The sequence below is a fragment of the Aulonocara sp. 'chitande type north' Nkhata Bay genome, linkage group LG18 (assembly GCF_057382095.1).
Source record: "Aulonocara sp. 'chitande type north' Nkhata Bay isolate Kocher_YH1m ecotype deep benthic linkage group LG18, A_spYH_male_GT1.1, whole genome shotgun sequence".
Taxonomy (NCBI): Eukaryota; Metazoa; Chordata; class Actinopteri; order Cichliformes; family Cichlidae; genus Aulonocara; species Aulonocara sp. 'chitande type north' Nkhata Bay.
The window spans coordinates 41,409,356-41,425,707 of NC_141361.1; the positions used below are offsets into that span (position 1 = coordinate 41,409,356).

Sequence of the window (16,352 nt, forward strand, 5' to 3'; positions counted from 1 at the left end):
AAATAACGTTGTTGATTTTGTGAAGGAGTCACTCTCATGACTCATTGAGTGATGCCATTGACTGCACAGTCCCTGCCACGCAATCTGTATATGTCACATTTTGAGATTGCCTTGGAAACCTTACTGGGCAGGTACTAAAAAATACCTGTAACCAGGTACTATCACCTAATGGAAACTTTAAAGATCGAGCTGAGTCAAGTTAAGCCAAGCTAGGTAGGTGCTAGTGGAAAAGGGCTATTAGAGATCACAAACTCTGATCGAAATTGAGGCCATTCAATTTCGGTGTAAAGACGTTAAACTACATATGTGAAGGTCTCATAATGGTTTCACCTCTGCTGATAATTACCCACGCCTTTTTTCCACCCCTTGGCTCATGTGATGTGTTTCATAGTTGGTCAACGACCCTGGTAAAGACAACCCCATCTAGGGTTTAAATACCTGGGACTCTCCAACATTTAGTTTTAGATCTAACGAAGGTTCTCAGAGGAGAGGTGAAAGGTCTTCAAGGCACTTAGAGAATTCCAGCTGCTTTCTTTCAAAGCTCATCAGACTACCATGACGTGGATGACTGGGAACCCTTTTTTCTCATTCACTGTGTGCAGTCCCTCTGGAGTCATCCCTGTTGGAGCTTGTCAGTAGCAAAGGCCTGAAGGTACAAAAATGAATACTGAAGAGAGCTTAACACCATTCCTGCTTGAATTTGAAGGCCGATTTAAGTCTATCCTTTCAGAGTTCCAGACTTAAACACATGCTTCCTGTGGCTCGTTGGTCTAGGCGTATGATTCTCGCTTAGGGTGCGAGAGGTCCCGGGTTCAAATCCCAGACCAACCCCCTGAACATCACAAGCTCTTAGCTTCATGGAATTCTTTGGTAAGACACATTCCTTCTGGGGCATTGTAAATGTGTTGTGTGCCAAACCGTTCAATGTGATGTGTGACACCAATTTGTCTTTCTAAAACAACGTTTGTGAAGGAGTCACTCTCATGAGTCATTGAGTGATGCCATTGACTGCACAGTCCCTGCCACGCAATCTGTATATGTCACATTTTGAGATTGCCTTGGAAACCTTACTGGGCAGGTACTAAAAAATACCTGTAACCAGGTACTATCACCTAATGGAAACTTTAAAGATCGAGCTGAGTCAAGTTAAGCCAAGCTAGGTAGGTGCTAGTGGAAAAGGGCTATTAGAGATCACAAACTCTGATCGAAATTGAGGCCATTCAATTTCGGTGTAAAGACGTTAAACTACATATGTGAAGGTCTCATAATGGTTTCACCTGAAACCTCTGCTGATATTTACCCACGCCTTTTTTCCACCCCTTGGCTCATGTGATGTGTTTCATAGTTGGTCAACGACCCTGGCAAAGACAACCCGCTCTGGGTTTTAAATACCTGGGACTCTCCAACGTTTAGTTTTAGATCTAACGAAGGTTCTCAGAGGAGAGGTGAAAGGTCTTCAAGGCACTTAGAGAATTCCAGCTGCTTTCTTTCAAAGCTCATCAGACTACCATGACGTGGATGACTGGGAACCCTTTTTTCTCATTCACTGTGTGCAGTCCCTCTGGAGTCATCCCTGTTGGAGCTTGTCAGTAGCAAAGGCCTGAAGGTACAAAAATGAATACTGAAGAGAGCTTAACACCATTCCTGCTTGAATTTGAAGGCCGATTTAAGTCTATCCTTTCAGAGTTCCAGACTTAAACACATGCTTCCTGTGGCTCGTTGGTCTAGGCGTATGATTCTCGCTTAGGGTGCGAGAGGTCCCGGGTTCAAATCCCGGACGAGCCCCCTGAACATCACAAGCTCTAAGCTTCATGGAATTCTTTGGTAAGACACATTCCTTCTGGGGCATTGTAAATGTGTTGTGTGCCAAACCGTTCAATGTGATGTGTGACACCAATTTGTCTTTCTAAAACAACGTTTGTGAAGGAGTCACTCTCATGAGTCATTGAGTGATGCCATTGACTGCACAGTCCCTGCCACGCAATCTGTATATGTCACATTTTGAGATTGCCTTGGAAACCTTACTGGGCAGGTACTAAAAAATACCTGTAACCAGGTACTATCACCTAATGGAAACTTTAAAGATCGAGCTGAGTCAAGTTAAGCCAAGCTAGGTAGGTGCTAGTGGAAAAGGGCTATTAGAGATCACAAACTCTGATCGAAATTGAGGCCATTCAATTTCGGTGTAAAGACGTTAAACTACATATGTGAAGGTCTCATAATGGTTTCACCTCTGCTGATAATTACCCACGCCTTTTTTCCACCCCTTGGCTCATGTGATGTGTTTCATAGTTGGTCAACGACCCTGGTAAAGACAACCCCATCTAGGGTTTAAATACCTGGGACTCTCCAACATTTAGTTTTAGATCTAACGAAGGTTCTCAGAGGAGAGGTGAAAGGTCTTCAAGGCACTTAGAGAATTCCAGCTGCTTTCTTTCAAAGCTCATCAGACTACCATGACGTGGATGACTGGGAACCCTTTTTTCTCATTCACTGTGTGCAGTCCCTCTGGAGTCATCCCTGTTGGAGCTTGTCAGTAGCAAAGGCCTGAAGGTACAAAAATGAATACTGAAGAGAGCTTAACACCATTCCTGCTTGAATTTGAAGGCCGATTTAAGTCTATCCTTTCAGAGTTCCAGACTTAAACACATGCTTCCTGTGGCTCGTTGGTCTAGGCGTATGATTCTCGCTTAGGGTGCGAGAGGTCCCGGGTTCAAATCCCGGACGAACCCCCTGAACATCACAAGCTCTTAGCTTCATGGAATTCTTTGGTAAGACACATTCCTTCTGGGGCATTGTAAATGTGTTGTGTGCCAAACCGTTCAATGTGATGTGTGACACCAATTTGTCTTTCTAAAACAACGTTTGTGAAGGAGTCACTCTCATGAGTCATTGAGTGATGCCATTGACTGCACAGTCCCTGCCACGCAATCTGTATATGTCACATTTTGAGATTGCCTTGGAAACCTTACTGGGCAGGTACTAAAAAATACCTGTAACCAGGTACTATCACCTAATGGAAACTTTAAAGATCGAGCTGAGTCAAGTTAAGCCAAGCTAGGTAGGTGCTAGTGGAAAAGGGCTATTAGAGATCACAAACTCTGATCGAAATTGAGGCCATTCAATTTCGGTGTAAAGACGTTAAACTACATATGTGAAGGTCTCATAATGGTTTCACCTGAAACCTCTGCTGATATTTACCCACGCCTTTTTTCCACCCCTTGGCTCATGTGATGTGTTTCATAGTTGGTCAACGACCCTGGCAAAGACAACCCGCTCTGGGTTTTAAATACCTGGGACTCTCCAACGTTTAGTTTTAGATCTAACGAAGGTTCTCAGAGGAGAGGTGAAAGGTCTTCAAGGCACTTAGAGAATTCCAGCTGCTTTCTTTCAAAGCTCATCAGACTACCATGACGTGGATGACTGGGAACCCTTTTTTCTCATTCACTGTGTGCAGTCCCTCTGGAGTCATCCCTGTTGGAGCTTGTCAGTAGCAAAGGCCTGAAGGTACAAAAATGAATACTGAAGAGAGCTTAACACCATTCCTGCTTGAATTTGAAGGCCGATTTAAGTCTATCCTTTCAGAGTTCCAGACTTAAACACATGCTTCCTGTGGCTCGTTGGTCTAGGCGTATGATTCTCGCTTAGGGTGCGAGAGGTCCCGGGTTCAAATCCCGGACGAGCCCCCTGAACATCACAAGCTCTAAGCTTCATGGAATTCTTTGGTAAGACACATTCCTTCTGGGGCATTGTAAATGTGTTGTGTGCCAAACCGTTCAATGTGATGTGTGACACCAATTTGTCTTTCTAAAACAACGTTTGTGAAGGAGTCACTCTCATGAGTCATTGAGTGATGCCATTGACTGCACAGTCCCTGCCACGCAATCTGTATATGTCACATTTTGAGATTGCCTTGGAAACCTTACTGGGCAGGTACTAAAAAATACCTGTAACCAGGTACTATCACCTAATGGAAACTTTAAAGATCGAGCTGAGTCAAGTTAAGCCAAGCTAGGTAGGTGCTAGTGGAAAAGGGCTATTAGAGATCACAAAGTCTGATCGAAATTGAGGCCATTCAATTTCGGTGTAAAGACGTTAAACTACATATGTGAAGGTCTCATAATGGTTTCACCTCTGCTGATAATTACCCACGCCTTTTTTCCACCCCTTGGCTCATGTGATGTGTTTCATAGTTGGTCAACGACCCTGGTAAAGACAACCCCATCTAGGGTTTAAATACCTGGGACTCTCCAACATTTAGTTTTAGATCTAACGAAGGTTCTCAGAGGAGAGGTGAAAGGTCTTCAAGGCACTTAGAGAATTCCAGCTGCTTTCTTTCAAAGCTCATCAGACTACCATGACGTGGATGACTGGGAACCCTTTTTTCTCATTCACTGTGTGCAGTCCCTCTGGAGTCATCCCTGTTGGAGCTTGTCAGTAGCAAAGGCCTGAAGGTACAAAAATGAATACTGAAGAGAGCTTAACACCATTCCTGCTTGAATTTGAAGGCCGATTTAAGTCTATCCTTTCAGAGTTCCAGACTTAAACACAGGCTTCCTGTGGCTCGTTGGTCTAGGCGTATGATTCTCGCTTAGGGTGCGAGAGGTCCCGGGTTCAAATCCCGGACGAGCCCCCTTAAAATCACAAGCTCTTAGCTTCATGGAATTCTTTGGAAAGACACATTCCTTCTGGGGCATTGTAAATGTGTTGTGTGCCAAACCGTTCAATGTGATCTGGGACACCAATTTGTCTTTCTAAAACAACGTTTGTGAAGGAGTCACTCTCATGAGTCATTGAGTGATGCCATTGACTGCACAGTCCCTGCCACGCAATCTGTATATGTCACATTTTGAGATTGCCTTGGAAACCTTACTGGGCAGGTACTAAAAAATACCTGTAACCAGGTACTATCACCTAATGGAAACTTTAAAGATCGAGCTGAGTCAAGTTAAGCCAAGCTAGGTAGGTGCTAGTGGAAAAGGGCTATTAGAGATCACAAACTCTGATCAAAATTGAGGCCATTCAATTTCGGTGTAAAGACGTTAAACTACATATGTGAAGGTCTCATAATGGTTTCACCTGAAACCTCTGCTGATATTTACCCACGCCTTTTTTCCACCCCTTGGCTCATGTGATGTGTTTCATAGTTGGTCAACGACCCTGGCAAAGACAACCCGCTCTGGGTTTTAAATACCTGGGACTCTCCAACGTTTAGTTTTAGATCTAACGAAGGTTCTCAGAGGAGAGGTGAAAGGTCTTCAAGGCACTTAGAGAATTCCAGCTGCTTTCTTTCAAAGCTCATCAGACTACCATGACGTGGATGACTGGGAACCCTTTTTTCTCATTCACTGTGTGCAGTCCCTCTGGAGTCATCCCTGTTGGAGCTTGTCAGTAGCAAAGGCCTGAAGGTACAAAAATGAATACTGAAGAGAGCTTAACACCATTCCTGCTTGAATTTGAAGACCGATTTAAGTCTATCCTTTCAGAGTTCCAGACTTAAACACATGCTTCCTGTGGCTCGTTGGTCTAGGCGTATGATTCTCGCTTAGGGTGCGAGAGGTCCCGGGTTCAAATCCCGGACGAGCCCCCTGAACATCACAAGCTCTAAGCTTCATGGAATTCTTTGGTAAGACACATTCCTTCTGGGGCATTGTAAATGTGTTGTGTGCCAAACCGTTCAATGTGATGTGTGACACCAATTTGTCTTTCTAAAACAACGTTTGTGAAGGAGTCACTCTCATGAGTCATTGAGTGATGCCATTGACTGCACAGTCCCTGCCACGCAATCTGTATATGTCACATTTTGAGATTGCCTTGGAAACCTTACTGGGCAGGTACTAAAAAATACCTGTAACCAGGTACTATCACCTAATGGAAACTTTAAAGATCGAGCTGAGTCAAGTTAAGCCAAGCTAGGTAGGTGCTAGTGGAAAAGGGCTATTAGAGATCACAAACTCTGATCGAAATTGAGGCCATTCAATTTCGGTGTAAAGACGTTAAACTACATATGTGAAGGTCTCATAATGGTTTCACCTCTGCTGATAATTACCCACGCCTTTTTTCCACCCCTTGGCTCATGTGATGTGTTTCATAGTTGGTCAACGACCCTGGTAAAGACAACCCCATCTAGGGTTTAAATACCTGGGACTCTCCAACATTTAGTTTTAGATCTAACGAAGGTTCTCAGAGGAGAGGTGAAAGGTCTTCAAGGCACTTAGAGAATTCCAGCTGCTTTCTTTCAAAGCTCATCAGACTACCATGACGTGGATGACTGGGAACCCTTTTTTCTCATTCACTGTGTGCAGTCCCTCTGGAGTCATCCCTGTTGGAGCTTGTCAGTAGCAAAGGCCTGAAGGTACAAAAATGAATACTGAAGAGAGCTTAACACCATTCCTGCTTGAATTTGAAGGCCGATTTAAGTCTATCCTTTCAGAGTTCCAGACTTAAACACATGCTTCCTGTGGCTCGTTGGTCTAGGCGTATGATTCTCGCTTAGGGTGCGAGAGGTCCCGGGTTCAAATCCCGGACGAACCCCCTGAACATCACAAGCTCTTAGCTTCATGGAATTCTTTGGTAAGACACATTCCTTCTGGGGCATTGTAAATGTGTTGTGTGCCAAACCGTTCAATGTGATGTGTGACACCAATTTGTCTTTCTAAAACAACGTTTGTGAAGGAGTCACTCTCATGAGTCATTGAGTGATGCCATTGACTGCACAGTCCCTGCCACGCAATCTGTATATGTCACATTTTGAGATTGCCTTGGAAACCTTACTGGGCAGGTACTAAAAAATACCTGTAACCAGGTACTATCACCTAATGGAAACTTTAAAGATCGAGCTGAGTCAAGTTAAGCCAAGCTAGGTAGGTGCTAGTGGAAAAGGGCTATTAGAGATCACAAACTCTGATCGAAATTGAGGCCATTCAATTTCGGTGTAAAGACGTTAAACTACATATGTGAAGGTCTCATAATGGTTTCACCTGAAACCTCTGCTGATATTTACCCACGCCTTTTTTCCACCCCTTGGCTCATGTGATGTGTTTCATAGTTGGTCAACGACCCTGGCAAAGACAACCCGCTCTGGGTTTTAAATACCTGGGACTCTCCAACGTTTAGTTTTAGATCTAACGAAGGTTCTCAGAGGAGAGGTGAAAGGTCTTCAAGGCACTTAGAGAATTCCAGCTGCTTTCTTTCAAAGCTCATCAGACTACCATGACGTGGATGACTGGGAACCCTTTTTTCTCATTCACTGTGTGCAGTCCCTCTGGAGTCATCCCTGTTGGAGCTTGTCAGTAGCAAAGGCCTGAAGGTACAAAAATGAATACTGAAGAGAGCTTAACACCATTCCTGCTTGAATTTGAAGGCCGATTTAAGTCTATCCTTTCAGAGTTCCAGACTTAAACACATGCTTCCTGTGGCTCGTTGGTCTAGGCGTATGATTCTCGCTTAGGGTGCGAGAGGTCCCGGGTTCAAATCCCGGACGAACCCCCTGAACATCACAAGCTCTAAGCTTCATGGAATTCTTTGGTAAGACACATTCCTTCTGGGGCATTGTAAATGTGTTGTGTGCCAAACCGTTCAATGTGATGTGTGACACCAATTTGTCTTTCTAAAACAACGTTTGTGAAGGAGTCACTCTCATGAGTCATTGAGTGATGCCATTGACTGCACAGTCCCTGCCACGCAATCTGTATATGTCACATTTTGAGATTGCCTTGGAAACCTTACTGGGCAGGTACTAAAAAATACCTGTAACCAGGTACTATCACCTAATGGAAACTTTAAAGATCGAGCTGAGTCAAGTTAAGCCAAGCTAGGTAGGTGCTAGTGGAAAAGGGCTATTAGAGATCACAAAGTCTGATCGAAATTGAGGCCATTCAATTTCGGTGTAAAGACGTTAAACTACATATGTGAAGGTCTCATAATGGTTTCACCTCTGCTGATAATTACCCACGCCTTTTTTCCACCCCTTGGCTCATGTGATGTGTTTCATAGTTGGTCAACGACCCTGGTAAAGACAACCCCATCTAGGGTTTAAATACCTGGGACTCTCCAACATTTAGTTTTAGATCTAACGAAGGTTCTCAGAGGAGAGGTGAAAGGTCTTCAAGGCACTTAGAGAATTCCAGCTGCTTTCTTTCAAAGCTCATCAGACTACCATGACGTGGATGACTGGGAACCCTTTTTTCTCATTCACTGTGTGCAGTCCCTCTGGAGTCATCCCTGTTGGAGCTTGTCAGTAGCAAAGGCCTGAAGGTACAAAAATGAATACTGAAGAGAGCTTAACACCATTCCTGCTTGAATTTGAAGACCGATTTAAGTCTATCCTTTCAGAGTTCCAGACTTAAACACAGGCTTCCTGTGGCTCGTTGGTCTAGGCGTATGATTCTCGCTTTGGGTGCGAGAGGTCCCGGGTTCAAATCCCGGACGAGCCCCCTTAAAATCACAAGCTCTTAGCTTCATGGAATTCTTTGGAAAGACACATTCCTTCTGGGGCATTGTAAATGTGTTGTGTGCCAAACCGTTCAATGTGATGTGTGACACCAATTTGTCTTTCTAAAACAACGTTTGTGAAGGAGTCACTCTCATGAGTCATTGAGTGATGCCATTGACTGCACAGTCCCTGCCACGCAATCTGTATATGTCACATTTTGAGATTGCCTTGGAAACCTTACTGGGCAGGTACTAAAAAATACCTGTAACCAGGTACTATCACCTAATGGAAACTTTAAAGATCGAGCTGAGTCAAGTTAAGCCAAGCTAGGTAGGTGCTAGTGGAAAAGGGCTATTAGAGATCACAAACTCTGATCGAAATTGAGGCCATTCAATTTCGGTGTAAAGACGTTAAACTACATATGTGAAGGTCTCATAATGGTTTCACCTGAAACCTCTGCTGATATTTACCCACGCCTTTTTTCCACCCCTTGGCTCATGTGATGTGTTTCATAGTTGGTCAACGACCCTGGCAAAGACAACCCGCTCTGGGTTTTAAATACCTGGGACTCTCCAACGTTTAGTTTTAGATCTAACGAAGGTTCTCAGAGGAGAGGTGAAAGGTCTTCAAGGCACTTAGAGAATTCCAGCTGCTTTCTTTCAAAGCTCATCAGACTACCATGACGTGGATGACTGGGAACCCTTTTTTCTCATTCACTGTGTGCAGTCCCTCTGGAGTCATCCCTGTTGGAGCTTGTCAGTAGCAAAGGCCTGAAGGTACAAAAATGAATACTGAAGAGAGCTTAACACCATTCCTGCTTGAATTTGAAGGCCGATTTAAGTCTATCCTTTCAGAGTTCCAGACTTAAACACATACTTCCTGTGGCTCGTTGGTCTAGGCGTATGATTCTCGCTTAGGGTGCGAGAGGTCCCGGGTTCAAATCCCGGACGAGCCCCCTGAACATCACAAGCTCTAAGCTTCATGGAATTCTTTGGTAAGACACATTCCTTCTGGGGCATTGTAAATGTGTTGTGTGCCAAACCTTTCTATGTCATCTGTGACATCAACTTGTATTTCTAAAATAACGGTGATGATTTTGTGAAGGAGTCACTCTCATGAGTCATTGAGTGATGCCATTGACTGCACAGTCCCTGCCACGCAATCTGTATATGTCACATTTTGAGATTGCCTTGGAAACCTTACTGGGCAGGTACTAAAAAAATACCTGTAACCAGGTACTATCACCTAATGGAAACTTTAAAGATCGAGCTGAGTCAAGTTAAGCCAAGCTAGGTAGGTGCTAGTGGAAAAGGGCTATTAGAGATCACAAAGTCTGATCGAAATTGAGGCCATTCAATTTCGGTGTAAAGACGTTAAACTACATATGTCAAGGTCTCATAATGGTTTCACCTCTGCTGATAATTACCCATGCCTTTTTTCCACCCCTTGGCTCATGTGATGTGTTTCATAGTTGGTCAACGACCCTGGTAAAGACAACCCGCTCTGGGTTTTAAATACCTGGGACTCTCCAACGTTTAGTTTTAGATCTAATGAAGGTTCTCAGAGGAGAGGTGAAAGGTCTTCAAGGCACTTAGAGAATTCCAGCTGCTTTCTTTCAAAGCTCATCAGACTACCATGACGTGGATGACTGGGAACCCTTTTTTCTTATTCACTGTGTGCAGTCCCTCTGGAGTCATCCCTGTTGGAGCTTGTCAGTAGCAAAGGCCTGAAGGTACAAAAATGAATACTGAAGAGAGCTTAACACCATTCCTGCTTGAATTTGAAGGCCGATTTAAGTCTATCCTTTCAGAGTTCCAGACTTAAACACATGCTTCCTGTGGCTCGTTGGTCTAGGCGTATGATTCTCGCTTAGGGTGCGAGAGGTCCCGGGTTCAAATCCCGGACGAGCCCCCTTAAGATCACAAGCTCTTACCTTCATGGAATTCTTTGGTAAGACACATTCCTTCTGGGGCATTGTAAATGTGTTGTGTGCCAAACCGTTCAATGTGATCTGGGACACCAATTTGTCTTTCTAAAACAACGTTTGTGAAGGAGTCACTCTCATGAGTCATTGAGTGATGCCATTGACTGCACAGTCCCTGCCACGCAATCTGTATATGTCACATTTTGAGATTGCCTTGGAAACCTTACTGGGCAGGTACTAAAAAAATACCTGTAACCAGGTACTATCACCTAATGGAAACTTTAAAGATCGAGCTGAGTCAACTTAAGCCAAGCTAGGTAGGTGCAAGTGGAAAAGCGTTAGAGATCACAAACTCTCATCGAAATTGAGGCCATTCAATTTCGGTGTAAAGACGTTAAACTACATATGTGAAGGTCTCATAATGGTTTCACCTCTGCTGATAATTACCCACGCCTTTTTTCACACCTTGGCTCATGTGATGTGTTTCATAGTTGGTCAACGACCCTGGTAAAGACAACCCGCTCTGGGTTTTAAATACCTGGGACTCTCCAACGTTTAGTTTTAGATCTAACGAAGGTTCTCAGAGGAGAGGTGAAAGGTCTTCAAGGCACTTAGAGAATTCCAGCTGCTTTCTTTCAAAGCTCATCAGACTACCATGACGTGGATGACTGGGAACCCTTTTTTCTCATTCACTGTGTGCAGTCCCTCTGGAGTCATCACTGTTGGAGCTTGTCAGTAGCAAAGGCCTGAAGGTACAAAAATGAATACTGAAGAGAGCTTAACACCATTCCTGCTTGAATTTGAAGGCCGATTTAAGTCTATCCTTTCAGAGTTCCAGACTTAAACACATGCTTCCTGTGGCTCGTTGGTCTAGGCGTATGATTCTTGCATAGGGTGCGAGAGGTCCCGGGTTCAAATCCCGGACGAGCCCCCTTAAAATCACAAGCTCTTAGCTTCATGGAATTCTTTGGTAAGACACATTCCTTCTGGGGCATTGTAAATGTGTTGTGTGCCAAACCTTTCTATGTCATCTGTGACATCAACTTGTATTTCTAAAATAACGTTGTTGATTTTGTGAAGGAGTCACTCTCATGACTCATTGAGTGATGCCATTGACTGCACAGTCCCTGCCACGCAATCTGTATATGTCACATTTTGAGATTGCCTTGGAAACCTTACTGGGCAGGTACTAAAAAAATACCTGTAACCAGGTACTATCACCTAATGGAAACTTTAAAGATCGAGCTGAGTCAACTTAAGCCAAGCTAGGTAGGTGCAAGTGGAAAAGCGTTAGAGATCACAAAGTCTGATCAAATTGAGGCCATTCAATTTCGGTGTAAAGACGTTAAACTACATATGTCAAGGTCTCATAATGGTTTCACCTCTGCTGATAATTACCCACGCCTTTTTTCCACCCCTTGGCTCATGTGATGTGTTTCATAGTTGGTCAACGACCCTGGTAAAGACAACCCGCTCTGGGTTTTAAATACCTGGGACTCTCCAACGTTTAGTTTTAGATCTAACGAAGGTTCTCAGAGGAGAGGTGAAAGGTCTTCAAGGCACTTAGAGAATTCCAGCTGCTTTCTTTCAAAGCTCATCAGACTACCATGACGTGGATGACTGGGAACCCTTTTTTCTCATTCACTGTGTGCAGTCCCTCTGGAGTCATCCCTGTTGGAGCTTGTCAGTAGCAAAGGCCTGAAGGTACAAAAATGAATACTGAAGAGAGCTTAACACCATTCCTGCTTGAATTTGAAGGCCGATTTAAGTCTATCCTTTCAGAGTTCCAGACTTAAACACATGCTTCCTGTGGCTCGTTGGTCTAGGCGTATGATTCTCGCTTTGGGTGCGAGACGTCCGGGTTTCAAATCCCGGACGAGCCCCCTTAAAATCACAACCTCTTACCTTCATGGAATTCTTTGGAAAGACACATTCCTTCTGGGGCATTGTAAATGTGTTGTGTGCCAAACCGTTCAATGTGATCTGGGACACCAATTTGTCTTTCTAAAACAACGTTTGTGAAGGAGTCACTCTCATGAGTCATTGAGTGATGCCATTGACTGCACAGTCCCTGCCACGCAATCTGTATATGTCACATTTTGAGATTGCCTTGGAAACCTTACTGGGCAGGTACTAAAAAATACCTGTAACCAGGTACTATCACCTAATGGAAACTTTAAAGATCGAGCTGAGTCAAGTTAAGCCAAGCTAGGTAGGTGCTAGTGGAAAAGGGCTATTAGAGATCACAAACTCTCATCGAAATTGAGGCCATTCAATTTCGGTGTAAAGACGTTAAACTACATATGTGAAGGTCTCATAATGGTTTCACCTGAAACCTCTGCTGATATTTACCCACGCCTTTTTTCCACCCCTTGGCTCATGTGATGTGTTTCATAGTTGGTCAACGACCCTGGCAAAGACAACCCGCTCTGGGTTTTAAATACCTGGGACTCTCCAACGTTTAGTTTTAGATCTAACGAAGGTTCTCAGAGGAGAGGTGAAAGGTCTTCAAGGCACTTAGAGAATTCCAGCTGCTTTCTTTCAAAGCTCATCAGACTACCATGACGTGGATGACTGGGAACCCTTTTTTCTCATTCGCTGTGTGCAGTCCCTCTGGAGTCATCCCTGTTGGAGCTTGTCAGTAGCAAAGGCCTGAAGGTACAAAAATGAATACTGAAGAGAGCTTAACACCATTCCTGCTTGAATTTGAAGGCCGATTTAAGTCTATCCTTTCAGAGTTCCAGACTTAAACACATGCTTCCTGTGGCTCGTTGGTCTAGGCGTATGATTCTTGCTTAGGGTGCGAGAGGTCCCGGGTTCAAATCCCCGACGAGCCCCCTTAAAATCACAAGCTCTTAGCTTCATGGAATTCTTTGGTAAGACACATTCCTTCCGGGGCATTGTAAATGTGTTGTGTGCCAAACCTTTCTATGTCATCTTTGACATCAACTTGTATTTCTAAAATAACGTTGTTGATTTTGTGAAGGAGTCACTCTCATGAGTCATTGAGTGATGCCATTGACTGCACAGTCCCTGCCACGCAATCTGTATATGTCACATTTTGAGATTGCCTTGGAAACCTTACTGGGCAGGTACTAAAAAAATACCTGTAACCAGGTACTATCACCTAATGGAAACTTTAAAGATCGAGCTGAGTCAAGTTAAGCCAAGCTAGGTAGGTGCAAGTGGAAAAGGGCTATTAGAGATCACAAACTCTCATCGAAATTGAGGCCATTCAATTTCGGTGTAAAGACGTTAAACTACATATGTGAAGGTCTCATAATGGTTTCACCTCTGCTGATAATTACCCATGCCTTTTTTCACACCTTGGCTCATGTGATGTGTTTCATAGTTGGTCAACGACCCTGGTAAAGACAACCCGCTCTGGGTTTTAAATACCTGGGACTCTCCAACGTTTAGTTTTAGATCTAACGAAGGTTCTCAGAGGAGAGGTGAAAGGTCTTCAAGGCACTTAGAGAATTCCAGCTGCTTTCTTTCAAAGCTCATCAGACTACCATGACGTGGATGACTGGGAACCCTTTTTTCTCATTCACTGTGTGCAGTCCCTCTGGAGTCATCACTGTTGGAGCTTGTCAGTAGCAAAGGCCTGAAGGTACAAAAATGAATACTGAAGAGAGCTTAACACCATTCCTGCTTGAATTTGAAGGCCGATTTAAGTCTATCCTTTCAGAGTTCCAGACTTAAACACATGCTTCCTGTGGCTCGTTGGTCTAGGCGTATGATTCTTGCTTAGGGTGCGAGAGGTCCCGGGTTCAAATCCCGGACGAGCCCCCTTAAAATCACAAGCTCTTAGCTTCATGGAATTCTTTGGTAAGACACATTCCTTCTGGGCCATTGTAAATGTGTTGTGTGCCAAACCTTTCTATGTCATCTGTGACATCAACTTGTATTTCTAAAATAACGTTGTTGATTTTGTGAAGGAGTCACTCTCATGACTCATTGAGTGATGCCATTGACTGCACAGTCCCTGCCACGCAATCTGTATATGTCACATTTTGAGATTGCCTTGGAAACCTTACTGGGCAGGTACTAAAAAAATACCTGTAACCAGGTACTATCACCTAATGGAAACTTTAAAGATCGAGCTGAGTCAACTTAAGCCAAGCTAGGTAGGTGCAAGTGGAAAAGCGTTAGAGATCACAAAGTCTGATCAAATTGAGGCCATTCAATTTCGGTGTAAAGACGTTAAACTACATATGTGAAGGTCTCATAATGGTTTCACCTCTGCTGATAATTACCCACGCCTTTTTTCCACCCCTTGGCTCATGTGATGTGTTTCATAGTTGGTCAACGACCCTGGTAAAGACAACCCGCTCTGGGTTTTAAATACCTGGGACTCTCCAACGTTTAGTTTTAGATCTAACGAAGGTTCTCAGAGGAGAGGTGAAAGGTCTTCAAGGCACTTAGAGAATTCCAGCTGCTTTCTTTCAAAGCTCATCAGACTACCATGACGTGGATGACTGGGAACCCTTTTTTCTCATTCACTGTGTGCAGTCCCTCTGGAGTCATCCCTGTTGGAGCTTGTCAGTAGCAAAGGCCTGAAGGTACAAAAATGAATACTGAAGAGAGCTTAACACCATTCCTGCTTGAATTTGAAGGCCGATTTAAGTCTATCCTTTCAGAGTTCCAGACTTAAACACATGCTTCCTGTGGCTCGTTGGTCTAGGCGTATGATTCTCGCTTTGGGTGCGAGACGTCCGGGTTTCAAATCCTGGACGAGCCCCCTTAAAATCACAACCTCTTACCTTCATGGAATTCTTTGGAAAGACACATTCCTTCTGGGGCATTGTAAATGTGTTGTGTGCCAAACCGTTCAATGTGATCTGGGACACCAATTTGTCTTTCTAAAACAACGTTTGTGAAGGAGTCACTCTCATGAGTCATTGAGTGATGCCATTGACTGCACAGTCCCTGCCACGCAATCTGTATATGTCACATTTTGAGATTGCCTTGGAAACCTTACTGGGCAGGTACTAAAAAATACCTGTAACCAGGTACTATCACCTAATGGAAACTTTAAAGATCGAGCTGAGTCAAGTTAAGCCAAGCTAGGTAGGTGCTAGTGGAAAAGGGCTATTAGAGATCACAAACTCTCATCGAAATTGAGGCCATTCAATTTCGGTGTAAAGACGTTAAACTACATATGTGAAGGTCTCATAATGGTTTCACCTGAAACCTCTGCTGATATTTACCCATGCCTTTTTTCCACCCCTTGGCTCATGTGATGTGTTTCATAGTTGGTCAACGACCCTGGCAAAGACAACCCGCTCTGGGTTTTAAATACCTGGGACTCTCCAACGTTTAGTTTTAGATCTAACGAAGGTTCTCAGAGGAGAGGTGAAAGGTCTTCAAGGCACTTAGAGAATTCCAGCTGCTTTCTTTCAAAGCTCATCAGACTACCATGACGTGGATGACTGGGAACCCTTTTTTCTCATTCACTGTGTGCAGTCCCTCTGGAGTCATCCCTGTTGGAGCTTGTCAGTAGCAAAGGCCTGAAGGTACAAAAATGAATACTGAAGAGAGCTTAACACCATTCCTGCTTGAATTTGAAGGCCGATTTAAGTCTATCCTTTCAGAGTTCCAGACTTAAACACATGCTTCCTGTGGCTCGTTGGTCTAGGCGTATGATTCTTGCTTAGGGTGCGAGAGGTCCCGGGTTCAAATCCCCGACGAGCCCCCTTAAAATCACAAGCTCTTAGCTTCATGGAATTCTTTGGTAAGACACATTCCTTCCGGGGCATTGTAAATGTGTTGTGTGCCAAACCTTTCTATGTCATCTTTGACATCAACTTGTATTTCTAAAATAACGTTGTTGATTTTGTGAAGGAGTCACTCTCATGACTCATTGAGTGATGCCATTGACTGCACAGTCCCTGCCACGCAATCTGTATATGTCACATTTTGAGATTGCCTTGGAAACCTTACTGGGCAGGTACTAAAAAAATACCTGTAACCAGGTACTATCACCTAATG

General features: G+C 43.9%; 8 non-coding genes across 8 annotated transcripts; all 8 read left to right on the top strand.

Annotated features, from left to right (window-relative positions):
• The first annotated feature begins 1,713 nt into the window (after positions 1–1,713).
• On the top strand, positions 1,714–1,785 carry trnap-agg (transfer RNA proline (anticodon AGG)). Its single transcript has one exon. It is a non-coding gene; the product is annotated as a tRNA-Pro (tRNA).
• Positions 1,786–3,614: 1,829 nt separating this feature from the next.
• On the top strand, positions 3,615–3,686 carry trnap-agg (transfer RNA proline (anticodon AGG)). The gene has a single exon. It is a non-coding gene; the product is annotated as a tRNA-Pro (tRNA).
• An 875-nt stretch (positions 3,687–4,561) lies between these two features.
• Positions 4,562–4,633, top strand: trnap-agg (transfer RNA proline (anticodon AGG)). Its single transcript has one exon. It is a non-coding gene; the product is annotated as a tRNA-Pro (tRNA).
• An 882-nt stretch (positions 4,634–5,515) lies between these two features.
• trnap-agg (transfer RNA proline (anticodon AGG)) lies at positions 5,516–5,587 on the top strand. The gene has a single exon. It is a non-coding gene; the product is annotated as a tRNA-Pro (tRNA).
• A 2,776-nt stretch (positions 5,588–8,363) lies between these two features.
• Positions 8,364–8,435, top strand: trnap-ugg (transfer RNA proline (anticodon UGG)). Its single transcript has one exon. It is a non-coding gene; the product is annotated as a tRNA-Pro (tRNA).
• An 882-nt stretch (positions 8,436–9,317) lies between these two features.
• On the top strand, positions 9,318–9,389 carry trnap-agg (transfer RNA proline (anticodon AGG)). Its single transcript has one exon. It is a non-coding gene; the product is annotated as a tRNA-Pro (tRNA).
• An 884-nt stretch (positions 9,390–10,273) lies between these two features.
• On the top strand, positions 10,274–10,345 carry trnap-agg (transfer RNA proline (anticodon AGG)). The gene has a single exon. It is a non-coding gene; the product is annotated as a tRNA-Pro (tRNA).
• A 3,733-nt stretch (positions 10,346–14,078) lies between these two features.
• trnap-agg (transfer RNA proline (anticodon AGG)) lies at positions 14,079–14,150 on the top strand. Its single transcript has one exon. It is a non-coding gene; the product is annotated as a tRNA-Pro (tRNA).
• The last annotated feature ends 2,202 nt before the right edge of the window (positions 14,151–16,352 follow it).